This window comes from Labeo rohita, chromosome 6, assembly GCF_022985175.1.
Source record: "Labeo rohita strain BAU-BD-2019 chromosome 6, IGBB_LRoh.1.0, whole genome shotgun sequence".
NCBI classification, from domain to species: domain Eukaryota; kingdom Metazoa; phylum Chordata; class Actinopteri; order Cypriniformes; family Cyprinidae; genus Labeo; species Labeo rohita.
Window position 1 is genome coordinate 10,060,506 of NC_066874.1, and position 20,143 is coordinate 10,080,648.

The window sequence follows — 20,143 nt, forward strand, 5'->3', positions numbered from 1 at the left end:
GCCTGTTTCCACCACTGAATAAAAAAAGTTTTTGTGACTTTATCTCACAATTCTGACTTTTTTTTTTCTCAGAATTGTGATAAAAACTTGCAGTAGCGATTATAGTCAGAATTGTATGATATAGTATGATATATATGCGAGTTATAAAGTAAAAATTATTAGATATAAAAATACAATTCCGACTTTTGTTTTAAGAAATGTGACAAACTCACAATTGCGAAAAAAAAAAAAAAAGAATTGTACAATTTGCAGACTTTATTTCTTGGAATTCTAAGAACAAGTCAATGCATTTTATATCTCGTAATTCTGTGAGTAATTCGTTATTTGTAAAATTGTGTGTTTATATCTCGTAATTCTGACTTGACCAATTACAACTCGCAATTGCAAATTATAAAGTCCTATTTTGAGGGGGGGAAATGTTCTTGGAATTGCAAGTTTATATCTTACAATTCTGACTTAACTTGCAATTGCGTGATAAAGTCAGAATTGTGAGATATAAACTCATAAAATTCTGAGAAAAAAAGTCAGAATTGTTCAGAATCTTGCAATTCTTTATTTCTCAGAATTGTGATTATATCTTGCAATTATAAGTTTATAACTTGCAATTGTGAATTTATATAAAATCTGACTCAAAAAGTCAGATTTGCGAGTTTATATCTTGCAATTCTGACTTTATAATTCACAATTGTGAGTTTATATCATACAATTCTTAGAAAAATGTCAGATTTGCGAGTTTATATTTAGCAGTTCTGAATTTATAACTCGCAATTGCAAGTTTATATCACGCAATTCTGAGAAAAAAAATCTATTGCTTGATTTTATATCAACCTAATTTCGACCTAATTTCTCAGAATTGTGATTTTTTATTCTACAATTCTGACTTTGAGTTGGAATTGTAAGATAAAAAGATAAAAAGTAAATTACTTATTAATTACTTATTTTTTAAATTGAATTGAATTGAATTATATATGTATTTATTTATTAATTCAGTGCTTGAAACTGAGGCTTATATTATATTATGGCACTCTAAAAATTGATTTAAAAATTAATGAAATTGCACATCTCTAATTTGGATGGAAATATGTGCGATAAGCATGCATCAGAATAATGTATCTGTCACAATACATGTAGTACAACAAAACTTTCTGTGTATTCTATAACATCAAGTCGTTAAACTCTTGTACTTCAGATTAGACCCAATGGATTCCCCTTTCTTAGATTTCCTTTTCTTTCTCTTGTCTTTAGGGTGGTCCTATAGCATTGAATGGAAGTCTATAGTTACAGATTTTCTCCCCCATCTCATGCTGTTGATAAACGTGTTGTGGCTGCAGTTCCAGCTAAGGGCTGTGTTTATACCATCACTATGGCAATGGATACCTACATTTGTCACTGCCACATGTGCACCGTCAGCTACAGTCCAGGTGTCATTAATCAGAGAAACATACGTGTTATGTTATTCACATATCAGGAGAGGGAGAGAGGGGGGTTAAACAGCTGACAAGTGTGTATGTTGGATTGACTAACCAAGCTGAAATCTATTTATTGTGCATATTTCTCTGCTTAGAACACAAGAGAACACAATAAATGTCAAGCTTTGAAGTTGAAATGTGACCACCGAAACTTACCTAACGGCTTTCATCTTGTTTGTATCTGTGTTACTGTACAGCAACAGAGTTTGTGGAGTTGCTCCTCTCTCAAACAGACACCTCCTGTTTAAAGGATTATTTCACTTACAGAATAAAAATTTCCTGATAATTTACTCACCCCCATGTCAATCAAGATGTTCATGTTTTTCGAAAAGACATGTCAAAAAAAAATTAAGGGTTTTGAGGAAAATATTCCAGGATTTTTCTCCATTTAGTGGACTTCAATGGAAGCCAACAAGTTAAAGGTAGATTCAGAGGGCTCTACACCAGGGGCGGGGAACCTTGATCCTGGAGGTCTGGTGTCCCTGAAAAAAAAAAATACCAACCTGTATCCTAAATACCTTGATTAGCTTGTTCAGGTGTGTTCGATTAGGGTTGGAGCTAAACTCTGCAGGGACGCCGGACACCTTGCACTTAACGCATTATGTAATCACACTGGAAAGATCACACGTAGTTAGTTCTTCATCTGTCTACTCTGGATCAAAATGGTAGGGCAGTGCGAAAATCTAATTTTTCCTCCAACTTCAAAATCATCCAACATTGTTGTTTTACCTTTTGTTTTTATTATTATTATTAGTGTTTGTAAAAGACGTTTGACTTTCTTTGCACATTTGCTTTGTAAACACTGGGTCTGTACTTATACCTTTGTCATGTGTGACCTATCCAACGGGATTACGTAATGCGTGAAGTCAAGCTAGTGCAAGATGAACATTTGTGGTGAAAAATGCTTTTTTTTTTTTTTTTTTTTAAAGAAAATGACCGATTGTTTTACTATTTTATGGCTTCTTAACTAGTTGCTTATTAGCATGCATATTACTAGAACATTAGCCATTAATTTGTACTAATTAAGCATATATTAATGCCTTATTCTACAGGACCTTATTCTATATCCCTAATCCTACCCAATACCTAAACCTAACTACCTTACTAATTATTAATGCACAGCAAATTAGGAATTTATTGAAAGAAACTGTAGTTATTAGTGAATAAGTGTTCCCTATTCTAAAGTGTTACCAAAAAAAAATCTGGAATGTTTTTCTCAAAAGCCATAATTTCTGTTTGACTGAAGAAAAAAATGCATGAACATCTTGGATGACATGGGGGTGAATAAATTATTAGGAAATGTTTATACTGACAGTGAACTAATCCTTAAATTAAGTTATTATGTGTTTGCGAGGTAAAACAAAACAGAGGTAAGAAGCAACTTTGGTATCACCTTGTAAATTTCTTCAAAATCACTCCATCAAGTGCTGTTGTTTGCATCATTTAACACTCTCACTTTCAGAAAGGTTGATGCAGGTGATTCAGAGAGAGTCATGTCAACATGTTCTCACTCCCAACTCGTCACATACTGACGCTTGGTCAGGACCCTTTGGCGTCACTTTTTGACGCACAGGGTACCCCTTTAGCGTTATTTTTCGATGTGCAGTGTCCTTTCATTGCTTTAAATAAGAAACCCATTTTATCGTCATGATTAAATTATATATTTGGTAATAATATTGCTATTATTGCATATATGTTGGGGTGTGATTTTTCAATGTAAACAGTCACAAGTTTTATTTACATTTCATTATTTACAAGCACGTAACCCAACCCTGCCCCTAAACCTACCATTTGTCAATAAAACACAAGTTATAACTTGCAGATACAGCTACAGTCATAATTTATTCAAAAATAATTAATATTCCAAGTCTTCCAAGGCAAAATGATTGATTTGTGAGAGGAATAGACGCGATCCGTCTCCTTCCGCTGTAAAGCCAAGCCTGTGTGTAAATAAATTCAAAAAAATGCCGCCAGAAGAAGCGTTACGTCAGCCTTGGTTGTGAAACACCATTGGCTCTTGTGTGTTTCGTGACCGATTGCGTCATGCTAATGTTCGGGAGTATCTTTTTGAATGAGATGTGAGCGTGTTAATGGAGCAGGATCATTTTCAGCTATTAAAACCTTATGTTTTACTCTCTTCTTCGCATAAAGATATCATATAGCTTCAGAAGATTCAGAATGCAACACGACTTGTTTGTAATGCTTTTATACAACTTGTTTATGGTCAGTTTCTGCAATAAATACCTGTGATTGTACTTATATTTGCCTGTTACGTGTTTTATATTGTTCAGAAGTGGGTAAGTTAAGGGCAAGGGTGTGTTTGGTGCACCAATGAAAGTATAAATTTATATAAAATTATTTTTATTTTTTACAAATGCATGCAAACTATTAAAGTGCCTCTATTATGCAATTTTAAAGGTTGCTAATATTGTTTAATGAGTCTCCTAAAACAGGTTTACATGTATGCAAGGTCAAAAAACACTTTAGTTTTCTCCAAAAATAGATTTAATTTGACCTCATTCCTAAATGATTCATAAACAACTTGTCTGAATCTGTCTCTGTAAACCCCTCCTTTCCATGAGCCCTCACTGCTGTGATTGGTCTGATGGCACAGTCCTTTATGACTGGTCTACCGTGTACAGCGCATGTTGGAAAACGATATGCCCATTGCCATAACTGAATGACAGCCCTGGAGACTTGTTAATACATAGAAAAGATGGTATCGATTTTACCTTACCAATTCGAAACGGCGTTTGACGATGAAACGGTTGAAGTGGCTAATCGACAAGTTAGCACGGACTACTGTGGAAAGTGCTTGTAATTTGCTCACATAAGCGAACCGGGCACACCTCTGTTGTATTCAACATTGTATAATGCATTAAACGGCTTTCACACTGACGTGGAAAAACGCAGCGGCAAAAGTTAAACTCATTTGAATTTTTAGCATGGCACCAGTGGTGCGCTCCGCTGCGCATGCGCTTTGGTCGAAGCAGAAATAAGCCATCCCGAATGGGTTTCATAGCACAGCGCTTGCTGTATTCGGTGTGAAAGCCGCTTCGTGTATCATCCTTTATCATTACTCCAACTAATGAGACGGACAGTCAAGCTGCATCAATCTCAAGTTTTTAGACTACAGTGGGCCCATAGCTGAACAACAGAACTACAAAATATTGAGTTAGCCGGTTAGCAAGACGTGCAGGGTTGTTACACAACATAACATACACAACTACGTATTTTGAACGATCGCTAGACAATACAATCTTTGTAGATTCATCTTTTGGAAGTGAATATAAAACAAATTTACTCTCACAGTGTAGGATACAGCGTCCTCTCGACACGACCTAAACCACATGGAACTTTTACTGCATTTGTGGACGGGCAAGTTGTTTGCAATGTAGAACGTGGGTGGACATTATGACGACTCGTTCAGGCGATTGTGAACCGACTCTTTTTTTTCTTTTTTGGATAGACAGTAACTTTATTTATCTTGCACTGTCGGCTTCACAACTTTGCAGATAGTTTATGTTCACATACAGCTGTATGACACACTGCATGAAAGGTCATATTTGACAAGGCATAATAGGAGCACTTTAAATTAAGGCAAACAACTGAAATTAATGGAGGACCCTGCACGTCCAAAAGTGACGCTAAAGGGGTACCTTGAGCATCAAAAAGCGATGCCAAAGGGTCCTGACCTTATTATGTGACGAGTTGGGAGTGAGAATGTGTTGCTCATGTGAATGACATCAACATATGATGATGTAGAAACAAGTCACTCAATTTACAGACTTTTTACTGGTTGCCGATCATAACCAAATGAAAGGTTGCATTGTGGGGAGATGTTGAAGATACCTCTATGTATCATTTCATCTAGGTGTGCCATTATCTTTGCATAAATGCGCACCTTGTCATTATTTACGGCTTAATTAGCATGGTGCTTAATTACATTTACATTAATCAAGGAGACAGAGGAGGCACACAGGGACACACTTTAAACATGTTAAATACAGTGTACTTTATTAGTCACAGAATTTGCAGACCACATACATCACTGTAATTTGTTGATTAGATATGGCTGATTAGATATGGCCACTGAAGGCACGTTCCATTACAGACGTGGCCTGGCCTGACACTCAATCGACTTCTCCAGCAAACAAGGAAACCTCCGAAAGGGACGTCTCTCCACTGTAAATGTTTAGGAACTAGGCTCCTACATAAGTTTTCCCATCTTCTAATTACAACATTCGTATTGGGTTACACAAATGGAGTATGTGTGCATGTGTGTGTGTATCTGGTCCTGTTAGTGTGTAATGGAGAGCTGAAAGTGTGTGCTCCCCTGCGGGGCAATGCAGGCAGCGGGAGACGCCCGGACGGGCTCAGTTTAATTAAACCTGTATTAATGGAGGCTGCCGTGTAGTGGGGAAGGTCAGTCCCAACGGAGAGGTGGCTCTAAACGCATACAAGTACACACACATACACACGCACATGTTTACAAGCTATTTAAACGAGGACATATAAAAGATTTCTGTTGCTTCATATAAAGCTAAGTGTAATTACTTTAGACTAATCATAGCCTAATGAGAAAACTAAGTTTTATAAAATACATAAAACAATAATAATAATAATAATTACTATCATTATAATAACTGAATTTATTTAATTGGCATAATTTATATAATTATATGTCATAACTCATTATATATACCAGTTAAACATTTGGAATAATTATGATTTTTTTTTTCTCTTATGCTCACCAATTAAGGCTGCATTTATTTTTACCTAAAACACATTTTATTTTAAAACATTTGACCTAAAAACAGTAATGTTGTGAAATATTATTATAAATTTAAAACAACTGTTTTCTATTTGAATATATTTTAAAATGTCATTTATTCCTGTGAGGACAAACCTGCTTTTTTTCAGCATCATTACTCCAGTCTTCAACGTCACATGATCCTTCAGAAATCATTTTAATATTCTTATTTGGTGCTCCTTTTTTTTATTAATTATTATAGTTTATTAATGCTGGTTCCTATTATTAATGTCAAAAACAGTTTTTGCTACTTAATATAACCGTGATATGATTTTTTCAGGATTTTTTGATGAACAGAACAGTATTTAGTTGAAATACTGTAGAAATATTTTGTAACATTATAAATGTCGTTACTATCACTTTTGATTAATTTTGTTGAATAAATAAATTGTGCTTACAACAATCCATTGTATAGTGTACACTTTTCATAGTGTATCAAGATTTCTACAAAAATATTAGGCCGCAAAAAACAGTTTTCAACACTTATATTAATCAGAAATGTCTCTTGAGCACCAAATCAGCATATTAGAATGATTTCTGAAGGATATTATGATAGGAGCAATTGCTGCTAAAAATAAGGAATGAAATGCATAGTAAAATATATTCAAACAGAAAACAGTTATTTAAATTTGTAATAGTATTTTACAATATTACTTCTAAAATTTTGACCAGTAATTCATTTAGATATTATATTCCCAAATAGCCACAATTATGTATGAATTTAATTGCCTTAAATGATAAATACTACATAATGCTAGGGTTTTTTCTCAAAACTAATTTCTTAAATTGATGTATGACGTTATTTCACAGTAACTATGGACATATTAGTTCCAGAATGTGTTTGCACAATTTGTACTATTTTGGGTGTTCAAATACCGTTTAGAGCCATTGTATATGTTTATATACTCTTTCTCCCTCTCCTTCTTTCTCCACACACACACACACACACACACACCGGTGTGAGAGTATGGAGAAGGTGGGCTTCCACTAAGAGGATTCCTGCACTCTCCCTGCTGGAGCTCCGGCATTTGAGAAAAAAGACACTGCACTTGCTCCGTGGAAAATCCATGATTAAGTGCACCAGCTAAACGAGCCATGCAAATGAACTGAGCTCTCCCCGTTTTTGTGTCTCTGGCTCTCCGTTTCTTAAACACGCAGACACAAAATCCAGCTGTATTTCCCTGTCTGTCAATAAGAGATGATCTGTCGGACACAAGTATAATGTCTTGACAGGAGGGCTTTGTTACACTTTAATGTGTTCGCTATAGGTGCGGTTTCAGACTGAGCTTAGGTGGTTTGAGGATTATTGACAGCAGACTGTCTCCCCTCTGTAAAAGGTGATAAGTGTTCTGCTCAAATCCTTTTTATGTTGCAGTAAAGCACACTTATTCAAAGAGAAAAGCCACAGTCATGATGAATACATCAAAACCTAACTGCGTACAGTACTATCTTACATCTCTGTAAATTGTTTCAGTGTCAGATTCCTATAATTAAGGATGGTAAACCTACTGCTGTTGTTATAAACCAATAATTTACTACCTTGTTAACAAATACTCTCACACAATTGGACCTAATTTTCTTCAGAATGAAGGTTGAGCATAACCTGGCAGAAAGAAAGAAAGAAAGAAAAAGAAAGACTATACTGAAGTAAAGCCCAAAAAGAGTGTTTTTCTACCTTATTATTTTTTTTTTTCTTTCCCCACAGAAATGGAAACTGGCTGTAATGGCTGAATGACATCTTTTCTATTCACTGCATTTGCTCATCGTTCATGCCGTTGACCCCACATCTCAATGCCGGAGACGAGCGGCGGCGGACAAGCTGCATCATGTTATCAATTCATGCAACATGACAAACTAATAACAACAGGAAATGAACGTGTATTTTGGAAGGCAGCGTAGCAAATCAAAATGCACATTCTATGGATTGTCTCTTGCGAATGAGATCGAGGGGTGTGAACAGTGCCTGTGTTATCGCTTAATAATGTGTTTTGTCATACGAGTACGGACAATCTTGTTAGGTCTAACCTGTGTTCATATTTTAAGCTAACTGCACTTTTATTTATTTATTTTATTTGTGCATATATTTATCTGCCATCAGGTAGGGGAGACTAAAAGTACTGTATTGAATTAAAATAAATAAGTGAAAAAAATTAACAAGTTGAAATTACAAAGCAATACAATTACAAAGTGAACGTGCAAAGAAGGTCAAACGCCCTTTACAAAAAAAGGTAAAACAGCGATGTATGACGATTTTGAAGTTGGAGGAGAAAATGAGAAGGGAGTTTTTCGACATACCCTAACTGTCTTGAACCGGAGTGAACAGAGTACATACAGAGCTAGACAAGATGAGCATTTAAGGTTAAAAAGTATATAAATTGGAATTTTTTTTTTTTTTAGAAAATAACCGTTTTGCTAGATAAGACCCTTCTTCCTTGGCTGGGATCATTTAGAGCCCTTTGAAGCTGCATTTAAACTGCATTTTGGAAGTTCAAACTCAAGGGCACCATAGAAGTCCATTATATGGAGAACATTTCCTGAAATGTTTTCCTCAAAAAACATAATTTCTTTACGACCGAAGAAAGTAAGACATGACCATCTTATATGACAAGGGGATGAGAAAATTATCCGTAAATTTTTGTTCTGGAAGTGAACTTTTCCTTTAAAATGTCCTCCTTATTATAAAAAAAAACATTTATTTAATCAAGCTAAAAATGGCCTATTGGATCTGAGGTGCAAGATTACATTTGCATAACCACTGCCTCCAGAGCAAGGCATCGATGAATTGTCAACCCCGGCCACTGGCGTTCAGTTGCCTAACGGCTGATCACTTGAATATGTTGAATGCGAGTGTCGCGTTGTGTCACGTCAAAAGGAAATAGCTGCCGCTATCTTGTCTAAACTGGATACAGTATAGAGATGTGTTTGCACTTTCTGACACAGTCCACGCTTGAGTCTGTCATCAATAGGGCAATGAACTAAAAGACCGTTCATTTCGGTGTGTTTAGTTTAAACAGCTTGTTTGTGTCTTTGTACATATCAGAAGGATACTAGCGTAAGGAACAAGCTGATAGTTTATTTTAATGGCATCCCGGATCGTGTCAGAGGATTGTTCGGATGTCAGAGCATGTTGTTTTGTAATCAAGGCACAGTGTCCTGGAGAGTTCACAATGAAACATTTGTTGAAAGATGAAGTGATACTAGATCTGACTGCAGCTGCATCACAAACGGTAAGTAAATGATTTCATAATGATTTGGAATTTACCTTTTTTTTTCCCCACGTTGTCAAAACACATGCAATAGTGAGGGGGTGTTGATACTGTTTTCTTTGCAATGACGTTAGCTAATTATAACAGTGGCCAATACTGAGAAGCATTAAAAGGACCCGCCCCTTGAAAACAGGTTGTTTTAGACAGAGGGTCAGAATGAGGGTTGAAAAATAATATTTTTTCCACTTATGTTTTTTTATTCCCAAATCTTTATTATCATTATAAGTAAACCTCAAGGAACATATTTAAATAATAATAATAATAAACGGCGTTACTAACGGCATTATTTTTTCAGTAACGAGTAATCAAACAAATTACTGTTTCCTCCGTTACAACGCCGTTACTGTTACTGACAATAAAATGCGGCGTTACTATAATTTATTTTAATATTATTTTAATTGTATTTTTTAGTTCATCTAAATGGATGTGCAGCTTACCTGTATTTAAGGAAGACACTAGACTCTAGTGTGAAGGTGCATGACTAGCCATAGCTTTGTCTCACAAACATGCAAAGAAAGACACAGAGCGAGAGAGTCTTATATACCATGCAGAATTATTCTTTGCTGTATTTTCCTGTCAAAATAATGGAGTTCCTTTGGATTTCTTCAAATTTTAAGAACTGCTGGTTTCTCCGGTAGCAGGTGGAACTAATGCGCAAACGACAATCTCATTGGCTGGCACTCACATATTATCGCCCCTATTTTGATTTCAGCAAATCAGTTCAAGCGAACACAGACAACATGATTAATATTCATTAACCCAGCTGCTCATTAATCCTTAGGCCGTTTTATATTGTTATAAGTAGTAAAATGTGTAGTAGTTTTTATTTTCAGTATTATTTTTATTTTTTTTCCCTTTTTTATAGAAACACTAAATTACAAACAATATCTTAGGCACCACCACCAGTCCTAAGTTCAGTCAATATGATAAATATGCATTCATACACGGTTATTCTAAAGTTCTAATTTCTAAAATTTAATGCTAAATTAATGCTAAATGTCATATTATAATGCTGACTGACTGATGCTAAGTGTACATTCAGATATGTAGAATAGAAATGGTGCCATTAAGCTTTATATATCTGGTGGGTAAACTAAAACCTCCATTCATTTCATTTAAATATTGGGGGCATCCAAGTTATTTAACTTTTTTTTTTTTTTTTAAAGTAACACAGTAGTTACTTTTCCTGGTAATTAGTTACTTTTATAAAGATGTAACTCAGTTACTATTTGTGAGAAGTAACTAGTATAACTATAACTATAACTAATTACTTTTTTGAAGCAACATGCCCAACACTGGTCATGAACCCTTTAAAGGCCTTTTATCTTTACTATATGAGTGCTTTGGAGTATTTTATCTTTTTGAAAAAAAAAAAAAAAAAATAGCTTTTTACCTTCTCCAGCCTTTGACCAATGCTATTACGTTTAGTGATACAGTAACAGCGGACTTCATGAACCTTCCGGATGTACGAAACCCAAAGGGGACACCCCCATACTGTCCTAACAAAGGCGTTACGGTGACAATTTAGAGTGTAGGCATTTGTGGAAGTTTGACAGCATTTGGCAAGCGTTCATTTCTCTGTTCGCCTGCACTGACCTCTTGCGAGAAATGGTGTCAGCCTGTTAAACACATCTGCGGCTGAAACACAGAGGAAGAAACATGCAGCAGCCACACCATCAATACCGGGTCAAACGTCAGACACAATAATTATAATCATCCAGCGGCCTCACCGAGTCGTGAGCATGTATGGCTGTCATTGTCATAGTACCTCTCCTCTCAGCTCTGTTTTGAGGAGGGGGGTCAAATCCCAGTGTAAATGTGATCTGATGTTCAAAGTATATCCTGTCATCTTCTGTCTTCAATATGTAATTGCTCCAGTACTATTGCTAGCCCATTTTCAGAGCCCGTGGCAATTACAGAAATACAATGAGTCCCCTCTCTCTCTCTTTCTCTCTTTTTCTCTGTCTCTCTCTGCCGAACGTATGTACTAATTCGCAATAAAGTGCTACAGCTGTCACTGCATTTTCTGCTCTGTTACTTCAATAAATTGGAACTGCAAAAAATAGGAAAAAATTGGCGTATTGCATTATGGGCCGCCTCCAGTGTGTGAGCCTTCTCTCAAACACAATTTGAACAATTCTATTTCCCCTAGATGAGAAAGTGTAGCTTGTCATTGCTGGACTGGACAAATATTCATGAATCAGTTGATAATGGATTCCATTTGTCAAGAAATAATAATTTTAGATTAGGGAACTTTTTTTCCCTCTACTTTCAAACCAAACATTTGGATTGGTTGATATTGGATGTATTGGGGCTGCGGGAGAAGTCAACATATAATATTACGAATAAAACTATGAATTACTGTCACTAGAAATGAATGGTTAATGGAATCATTAACTGTGTAGCAATACTCACAAACTGGGACAGGTGTGTGTCTGCGTGGTAAACACGTGTGTGTGGGTGGCTCAGGTTTAGCCTAAATTGTGGGAACCAAATGTTCCTAAAAGCAATGAGGGACAATAACAAAATTGGCTGAAATTTTTCTCTTTTCCCTGATACAGTGTTTACTGTAAGCAATTTTTTTCAAGTATTTGCACTTTAGTATTTTCACTTTTGGAAACTTTTATAACATTCCAAAATAATAAATAAATAAATAAATAAATAAATAAATAAATAAATAAATAAATAAATAAATAACCTTTTTACCTGCTCAAAGACATAATAGTAATTCTGGATTTGTGGCGAGTCATTTTTTGAGCCAATTCTTTTCAACCAACCTGTTGAGATGTCCAATTGATGTTCAACTCACCCTGAACCATACTTTTGGGCGGTTCTTTTGAATGAATCACCAATGATTCATTAAAAATTCACCAATCACATGGAATAATGTATTCACCAAATAACTCACTGGCTTGATGATCCAACCAGAACGAGTCTGGAGTTAACAACTCACAATGTGGTCATGTCTGACTCAAACTGATTAAATCAGGACTTACACGATCTTTAGCGCATTTAACAGATTGGGGTAGTTTAGCATTCAACTACAATGACAAATTTTGATGTTGTTCATTGTAAATGGTAATCATAAAAAAAAAAAAAAAAAAAAAAAAAAAGACCACATGACCATCATTAACAGTAACCTCAACTGATACTAAAAGTTCAATGTAATTTTTTAATAAAAGAATGGTTGCTTATTTGTACATGATGCATAATTAATTATATAAAAAGGAATCCTTCTTATTGACTACGGCCTTCTAGTTTATATCTCATAATATTTCACAATAATGTGAGACTGAGCTCTTAACCTATTCAAAATCAATTGTATTGTAGTACGAGTAACTCTATATAAATAAATATAACTATTGTTATTATGCATCAAAAGTAGGGCTGCACGATTATGACAAAAATCATAATTGTCGATTATTCCCTTGACACTGTAATTGTGAATATTATTTATGATTATCACAATTTACATTGAATGATGTTTTGAATAGCTTTATACCGTTGTTTGAAGCAACTGCATGCCACATTTCTATACATAGTTTCTTCTTTAAATATAAAAAAGTAAAAATGTAAAAATTATAATAAGAAAAAAAAACAACCTTGAGATAACCTGTACCTGTAACACATACTCTCTCTCTCTCTCTCTCTCTCTCACACACACACACACACCCACACATCTAAAGAATAATGTAAGTGGATTTTTCTTTGAACAATTACATAATCGTGGCATCTGTAGTTGTAATCACGATTAGAAATACTTTCAATTGTGCACCCCTTATTAAAAAGGTTTATCAACATTAAAAAAGCAAGTAGATTTGTGCTTTTTTGAAGTAGAAATTTGAATATTTAAATATTTAAATATTTTACTGCAGTTTTGATGGAGTAAGATTTTTGTACTTCAAATGAAAATGAAAGTTGAATAAAATAAGCTTTCCATTGATGTATGATTTGTTAGGGTAGAACAATATTTGGCCGATATAAACTATTTGAAAATCTGAAATCTGAGAGTAAAAAAACAAAACAAAAACAAAGCGAAAAACAACAACCAAAAAAAAACAAAAACAATCAAAATATTGAGAAAATCGCCTTTAAAGTTGTCCAAATAAAGTTCTAGCAAAGCATATTACTAATCAAAAATTAACTTTTGATATATTTACGGTAGAACATTTACCAAATAACTTCATGTAACATGATCTTTACTTAATATCCTATTGATTTTTGGCATAAAAGAAAAAAATAGATAATTTTGACCCATACAATGTATTTTTGACTATTGCTACAAACATACTACTTAAGACTGGTTTTGAGGTCCAGGGTCACATATTAAGAATTTGTGCCTTTTGTCCACCATTTTCTATGAGTAAAAATGACACTCATTGTGGGATCAGTCAATGGTCCAGATGAGAAAATTAGTTTATTTATTTATTCATTTATTAATTTTAAAATAATTAATTAAAAATACAATAAAATATATTAAATATTTGCTCAATAGCCCTGTGATAGGCTCCAGCATCTGGATGGATGGATCATTAGCTTAATATAAAACAATTTAAATTAAAGGAAAGTCACCACCATGATAGAAAAATGTGTGTGTGTGTGTGTGTGTGTGTGTGTGTGTGCAATATGACAGAAAGAAAGATCCTCTCTGTGTGTTTGACCTGTAACCACAGCTCTTTTTGTTGGGTAACAGAGATAACAGGGTAACAGGGAGCAGCTGTAGGACCACTAAAGCTTTTCTCACAATGCTCAGTGTGTGTGTGTGTGTGGCACAGTGTATGTGTTTGTGGAAGGTTGCAGAACTGAGTATCTGGAAGAACTGACAGTAGCGTCTCTGTGCAGTGAGCTTCTCACAGCAGGCGAAGAAGGAAAACAGAGAGAGCGAGAAAGAGAGAGAGCCAGAGAGAGAGAGAGAGAGAGAGAAAAAAGAGGAGCGCTTCTTGTTAGGGATCATTTATTAACTGAGATCATCTCTTCGTTGGCCTCAGGGTAATAACTAATGTCAATGGCAAATTTCACAGTTGTCTAGAGAAATGAATTAAATTTGCAATAAAAGGCCCTTTGGCTTGTTGTACATGCTCATTTATTGGAGTTGGTGAACTAGGACTGTAAAGCAACCGCGAACACTGCCTTCATTTCCCCTCTTGTGAAAACGTGACCTTTTTCTCTCATTATTGTGAGGAAAGGATGGAGAGTTTGGTGGAAAGAAAGGGGCCTGGTTGTTCAGGGGGCCGGTCGAGCGCGTTACCTCACACTCACCGCCGCTAATGAGTCTTACGGATGGTATTCCAGCGTTTAACCATGGCTGCATTTACATCTAACCTCGCTCCGCTCTTAGTCCACTATTCATCGCCTTCCCTTCACACTTTGTCTGGGACTCAATGGGTGTGATTTTGTGTGTGTGTGTGGGTGTACGTGTTTATGTGTGTGAGCGAAGGAGAAGGGAAGAGAAAATGTGTGTGTGTGAGACGTGAATTAGAGATTAAAACTCTAAAGTATTCTCTAATCCAGGCATTGAGGGTTAGCAGTGTGAGGAGTGAGAATGGAGTGAGCACAAAGGCTCCCCGCGGCCCCAGACTCACGCCATCACCGCTGCTCCTGACGGCCACACAAAAAAGCCCCGCACACCCCCCGGCCCCACCTTGGCCTGTGAAAAAAAAAGCCTGTCAGCTCTCTTCCATGCCCCCGCTAACGCTCTGCCCCCCAGCAGTCGGGATGGTAGGGGTGGGGAACGGGCTTTAAGAATAGACCCAAAAATTAGGCGAGTTCTCTCCTCTCGCGCTCCTTTCTCGTTCCCTTTCTCTGAGGACAGATGACAAATAATGGCGTGATTGAGCCTGTGTTTCAGTCACACATGTCCCCCCGTAGCCAGCTGCCAGTGGGGAGCAGTAGGAGAGGTTAATTGAGGAAAGGGTTATGAAAATAAAGCGCAAGAATCACTCGGATTCCGCTCAAAGGAGAGGAAAAACGGCATCCTGTCAAATAATGCTCGGCACAAAAGAGGAGAAATCAGGAGCACAACACGGCAAACAGCCGCAGAAAACAAGTTACTGTCTCCGCTGGGATCGCAGAGTCACGTTGCGTGCGTTAAAATTAGAGATTCGACAAAAACGCTGGTGGAAACGTGAAAAGAAAGAGGAAATTCTGAGGCACGGAATTATTCAATAATAAATAATTTCATTCCCACAGAATTGGAAAATCAGACAACATTCTATGGCCACCGTTTTTATTCCCCTCCGTCACATTTTGAGAGATAAATGTAACATTTAGCTGTTAATTCCAGCATCTGAAGTGTTCGTCTTCAGATGATTTAATTGCCCTGCAATTTTCTCCTGTCAAAAAAGCATCGTGCACCTCTGATGAGAGCGAGCGAACAGGAGTGTGAGAGTTAATTAGCGACCTCGTTAGAGACCTGGAAGTGTCTGGTGCGTCTCTGTCCCTTCTCACTCTTTCTGTCCCTCTCGTTCTCACACGTAACAAGAAATCCTTTCTTTCTTTTTTGTACTGTAATCAATGCTGCCTTCAAGTGCACCTGGGAAGCTCCTATTTGGGCATTTGTTATAACAACATGCCACGCATTTAAGCTGGAAAACTAACACGGGATATGTTTGTATTGTTTTTATGATCTCACATTTATTTTTATATAATTTTAATTGACGCATGTATGGTACAATGGTCACACTTTGTTTTAAGGTCAAATTCTCATTATTAACTAACTATTAACTTTTCTCCTCAATAAACTAATTTGCTACTTACTGATAGTTAGTAAAGTAGTTGTTACGTTTAAAATATGGTCATGCAAAACAAGGCATTAATATGTGCTTTATAAGTGCTAATAAACAGCCAATATGCTAGTTACATGCATGCTAGTTATTAGTCCCTAAACTAAAGTGTTACTGGCATAATTTATTTAACTAATAAAAACCTTTATTTTTCAGCATAAAAAGTGTGATTTAACATTTATGGTTTATAAACTCCTTCAGTAACACTTTATTTCAGTGTCTGTTATATGTTACATACATTTTTTTATTTAAATAAAATAAATAATAAATCATTTTTAGTTTAGCATCAGTTATATGTTACATAGGCCTACTATAGCACTTACTCTAGAAATAACAGTAAATTATGCATAATTTTAAACTGCACTGTGATTTTTTTTTTTTTTTTTTTTTTTTTTTTTTTGAAGTTGAGAAAACAAAAAGATTATTAGAGTGCGTTTCACAAGAAAAAAAAATGTTTCTCTTGACTCAAAAATTTCATGTTTAATTCAGTGTTGCTTGCTGTTTCTTTGTAATTATTTGTGAAAATTACTAGCAATGTCTGGGTGAATATTGTTTCAACGCCACATTTTTTTTCAGAGTAACCCTAAATCAAACTCTAAACCCAACCCTATAGTAAGCACATGTTGTTAATTAATGTTATGCTTAATTGGATACTTACACTGTAATAAGCACATATTAAAGTGTAACTACTCTTTCTTTTATAGCGCTTTAATATTATTCAAATACAAAATCATTCACAGCAGACCTATTTGCTGTCGTGTTTCACATTGACACCTCTCTTGCAATGTCACAACTCTTGAATATCATCTAGAATTTGAACATTTTTGTGCTCAGAACTCGTAAATACTCATAAATTACAAACTCACCTGATATGTACATTTGTACATTTCAGAAACTGTACAGTTAACAAAACCTTCAGACTGCTTAGCCAAATCATTAATAATAAAAACAAAAATAAAAATCACTAGCAGTGTTTTAAATCACATGCTGTACTGTTGGTAACATTTTAACACTTTTTTTTTGGACAAATTCTTACGATTAACTAGTTGCTTATTAGACAGCTTATTACTAGCATATTAGCTGTTTATTAGTACTTATAAAGCACATATTAATGCCTTGTTCTGCAATCAAATTACTGTATGTAATATGTACTACATTCCTTTAAAAACTCAACCATAAAAAAAGTTTGTTCTATATGTATGCATGTATGTAGTATGAATACAATCCGGACTTGCTAAATCCTATGGTGCCAGCTGCCTTTGTTGTGGCTTTGTGACATAGTGAGGTTTTTATCATATGTGCATTTCAGAATATTAGCAGCAGTAGTATCCAGGTATTTGTTTCCGCTAGTTATGAATACTGTGTATATGGACATACTACTCATTTTAGCTCGGTGTCCACTCAGATTGATGGGACTGTGTCCAGCTGATACCCCAGAATTTATATACTGACCTGTCTGCATTGGGCTGTAGGAGGGAGACGTCTAGACCAATCTACAGAGGTAATAAAATGATTAGGAGGAGATGACGGATCTTGCTGCTAGTTGATTACAGCTGAACTGTCTCATGAGTAGGGGCTAATTAGCTGAATGAAGTGAATGGAAAGACGCAGTGTGGCTCTGCAGTGATGCTTGGAGTTCTGAACCAGCTCTGAAAACCAACTCTCTATCCACCAACCGCCTTCAAAGAGTCACTCAAAGACTAGGGTTCAGACCCAGGATTACGCCTAGGTACAGATTTAGGCCCAGACTCAGGATTAACCGTAATCTCAGGATAAGATTTAAGCACTGCCTTAGGAGCCCAGACATACATTCAGATATAGGGAATCAGTCCAGAGATATTGCACAATCCATGTTTGGTTGCTTTCAAAAATAGCAAATATGTTTCTCTGACAGATCATAACGCTGGCATATGAAAGTTATAAGAAAAGAGAAAAGACAGTTCTTTTACACCTGATATCACACCGTCATAACGCTGTAGCTAAAATTAATAAGGAAATTAAAAAGCAGATAATGAAGACACTAATATCCAAAGGACCAAGAAATTATTGTTTAGTCCTGACATATTCCTTTTATTATCAAGGCTGCATTTATCGTACGCTTTGCTCTCGCAGCGCTCTCCTCTCTCAAACGCCTCACATATGTCCAGTGGCAAAGTGAATAACATGACAAATAGCTTCAAACAGGCGAAAAACATGCAAATACTGCAGGGAGACAAATGTCCAACCTTGTGTTTAGTGAGGAGGTAAGGTCATCCCTGACTCCATCTATCACAGCTGTAATCAGGCGGACGCAGGCTAACTCCGAGCTCGGCTTCAGCTGCATAGATAAGCGCACACAAGCAGGGAGAGCCAGCTTAGATAAAAACAGGAAAAAACTGATAAAAGATTCAACAAGTAAACACTCTCTCGCAGCTGTGGTGTTCCCCTTTGTAGTCGCTAACTGCGGGGCTGGCATAAGGTTACACGTCTCTCAGCTCTCCTTTCATACATTGAAATCTCTCTTTGAATTCATCTGTGACTATAATGTAGTTTACAACCAGATTACAGCATCGTTAATAGTCAGTGCTGTATATATTTGGCTTGTCATAACAGTTCAGCTGTATAGACTTTTATCAAGCTATTTAGTAAAACACATGCTGATCTTAAAGGCAAAAAACATGAGAATTTATTAGACTGACTAAGAACTGAACATGCCTTTCCAAAAATTGTAAAAAGGCATTCTGCTTAAATGTCATAATAAAACATGCTCTTTTCGAAATGCATTTAAGCTAAAATTTGCAATTGAATTTAAAAGGATCCATCGCCAGCTGAGAATGAAGTAAAACTGTTTACACACTTCCCAAATGTGCAACATTTTGCAGTTATTTTGTGATTGTAATATCCTGATCTGATAATGTATGCAGAGGCAGCACAGAAAGAGCTCTAGGGTATTCTGATATTTACCTGTCTCACCTGAGATTGTGTTAACTTCCTTCCCCTCATCAGGTGTCAATGTATTCAGTCCTATCTGATGAACAGGTGTCATGAGCACAAAGCAGGATGGATCTCAACATACATTAATTTTTTTTTTTTTAATAATAATGACTTTTTAGGCATAATTTGGATAAAATTAGAACTATTTGATTATATTTTTACACCTCTGTTCGTTTATAACAGCTGTATTAAATTTACATTACTTTTCTACTTTTTAAAAATCATTACATTTCAACTGAAAACTTTTTTTTAAATGTGTTGAGTAAAAAATACACATTAAAAATGTATATTGACTGCATTTTGGGCAGTACTTTGAAATGGGATTGGTCAGAGTAGGGACAGCATGCAGTTCTAACCCAAAAACTAAAGTAAAACTACAGCTTTGAAAGAATGCAGTGATGTCTGGAAATCACTTTGATAAAGCATAACACTACTGTGTGCAATGCACTCGCATTTAAACAAAATGTTGAGTGAAACCTGAGAAAATCACAAGGAAGAGCACATTCACAATTAGCCTGAAACTTATCTGTAGATAAACAAAATGCCCATTCCTTCTGGAAAAAAATAAATAAATAAAACAAAATAATTGTTTTTCTGTGTTCTGTCCTATATTCTATATTGGGAATGCAGAGAGGACATATTTATACCCCACACTGCAGATTTAATACTAAAACATTCACACTTTTTATGTTCTTTTTAAACAAATGCTCTCCCAAGCTTCTGTTACAATTAAAATTATATGACATCTGTGTTTATTTATTCATTTTAGGGATGTCAAATAATTAATCGCAATTAATCGCATACAAAATAATAGTTTGAGTTTTCCTAATATATGTGTGT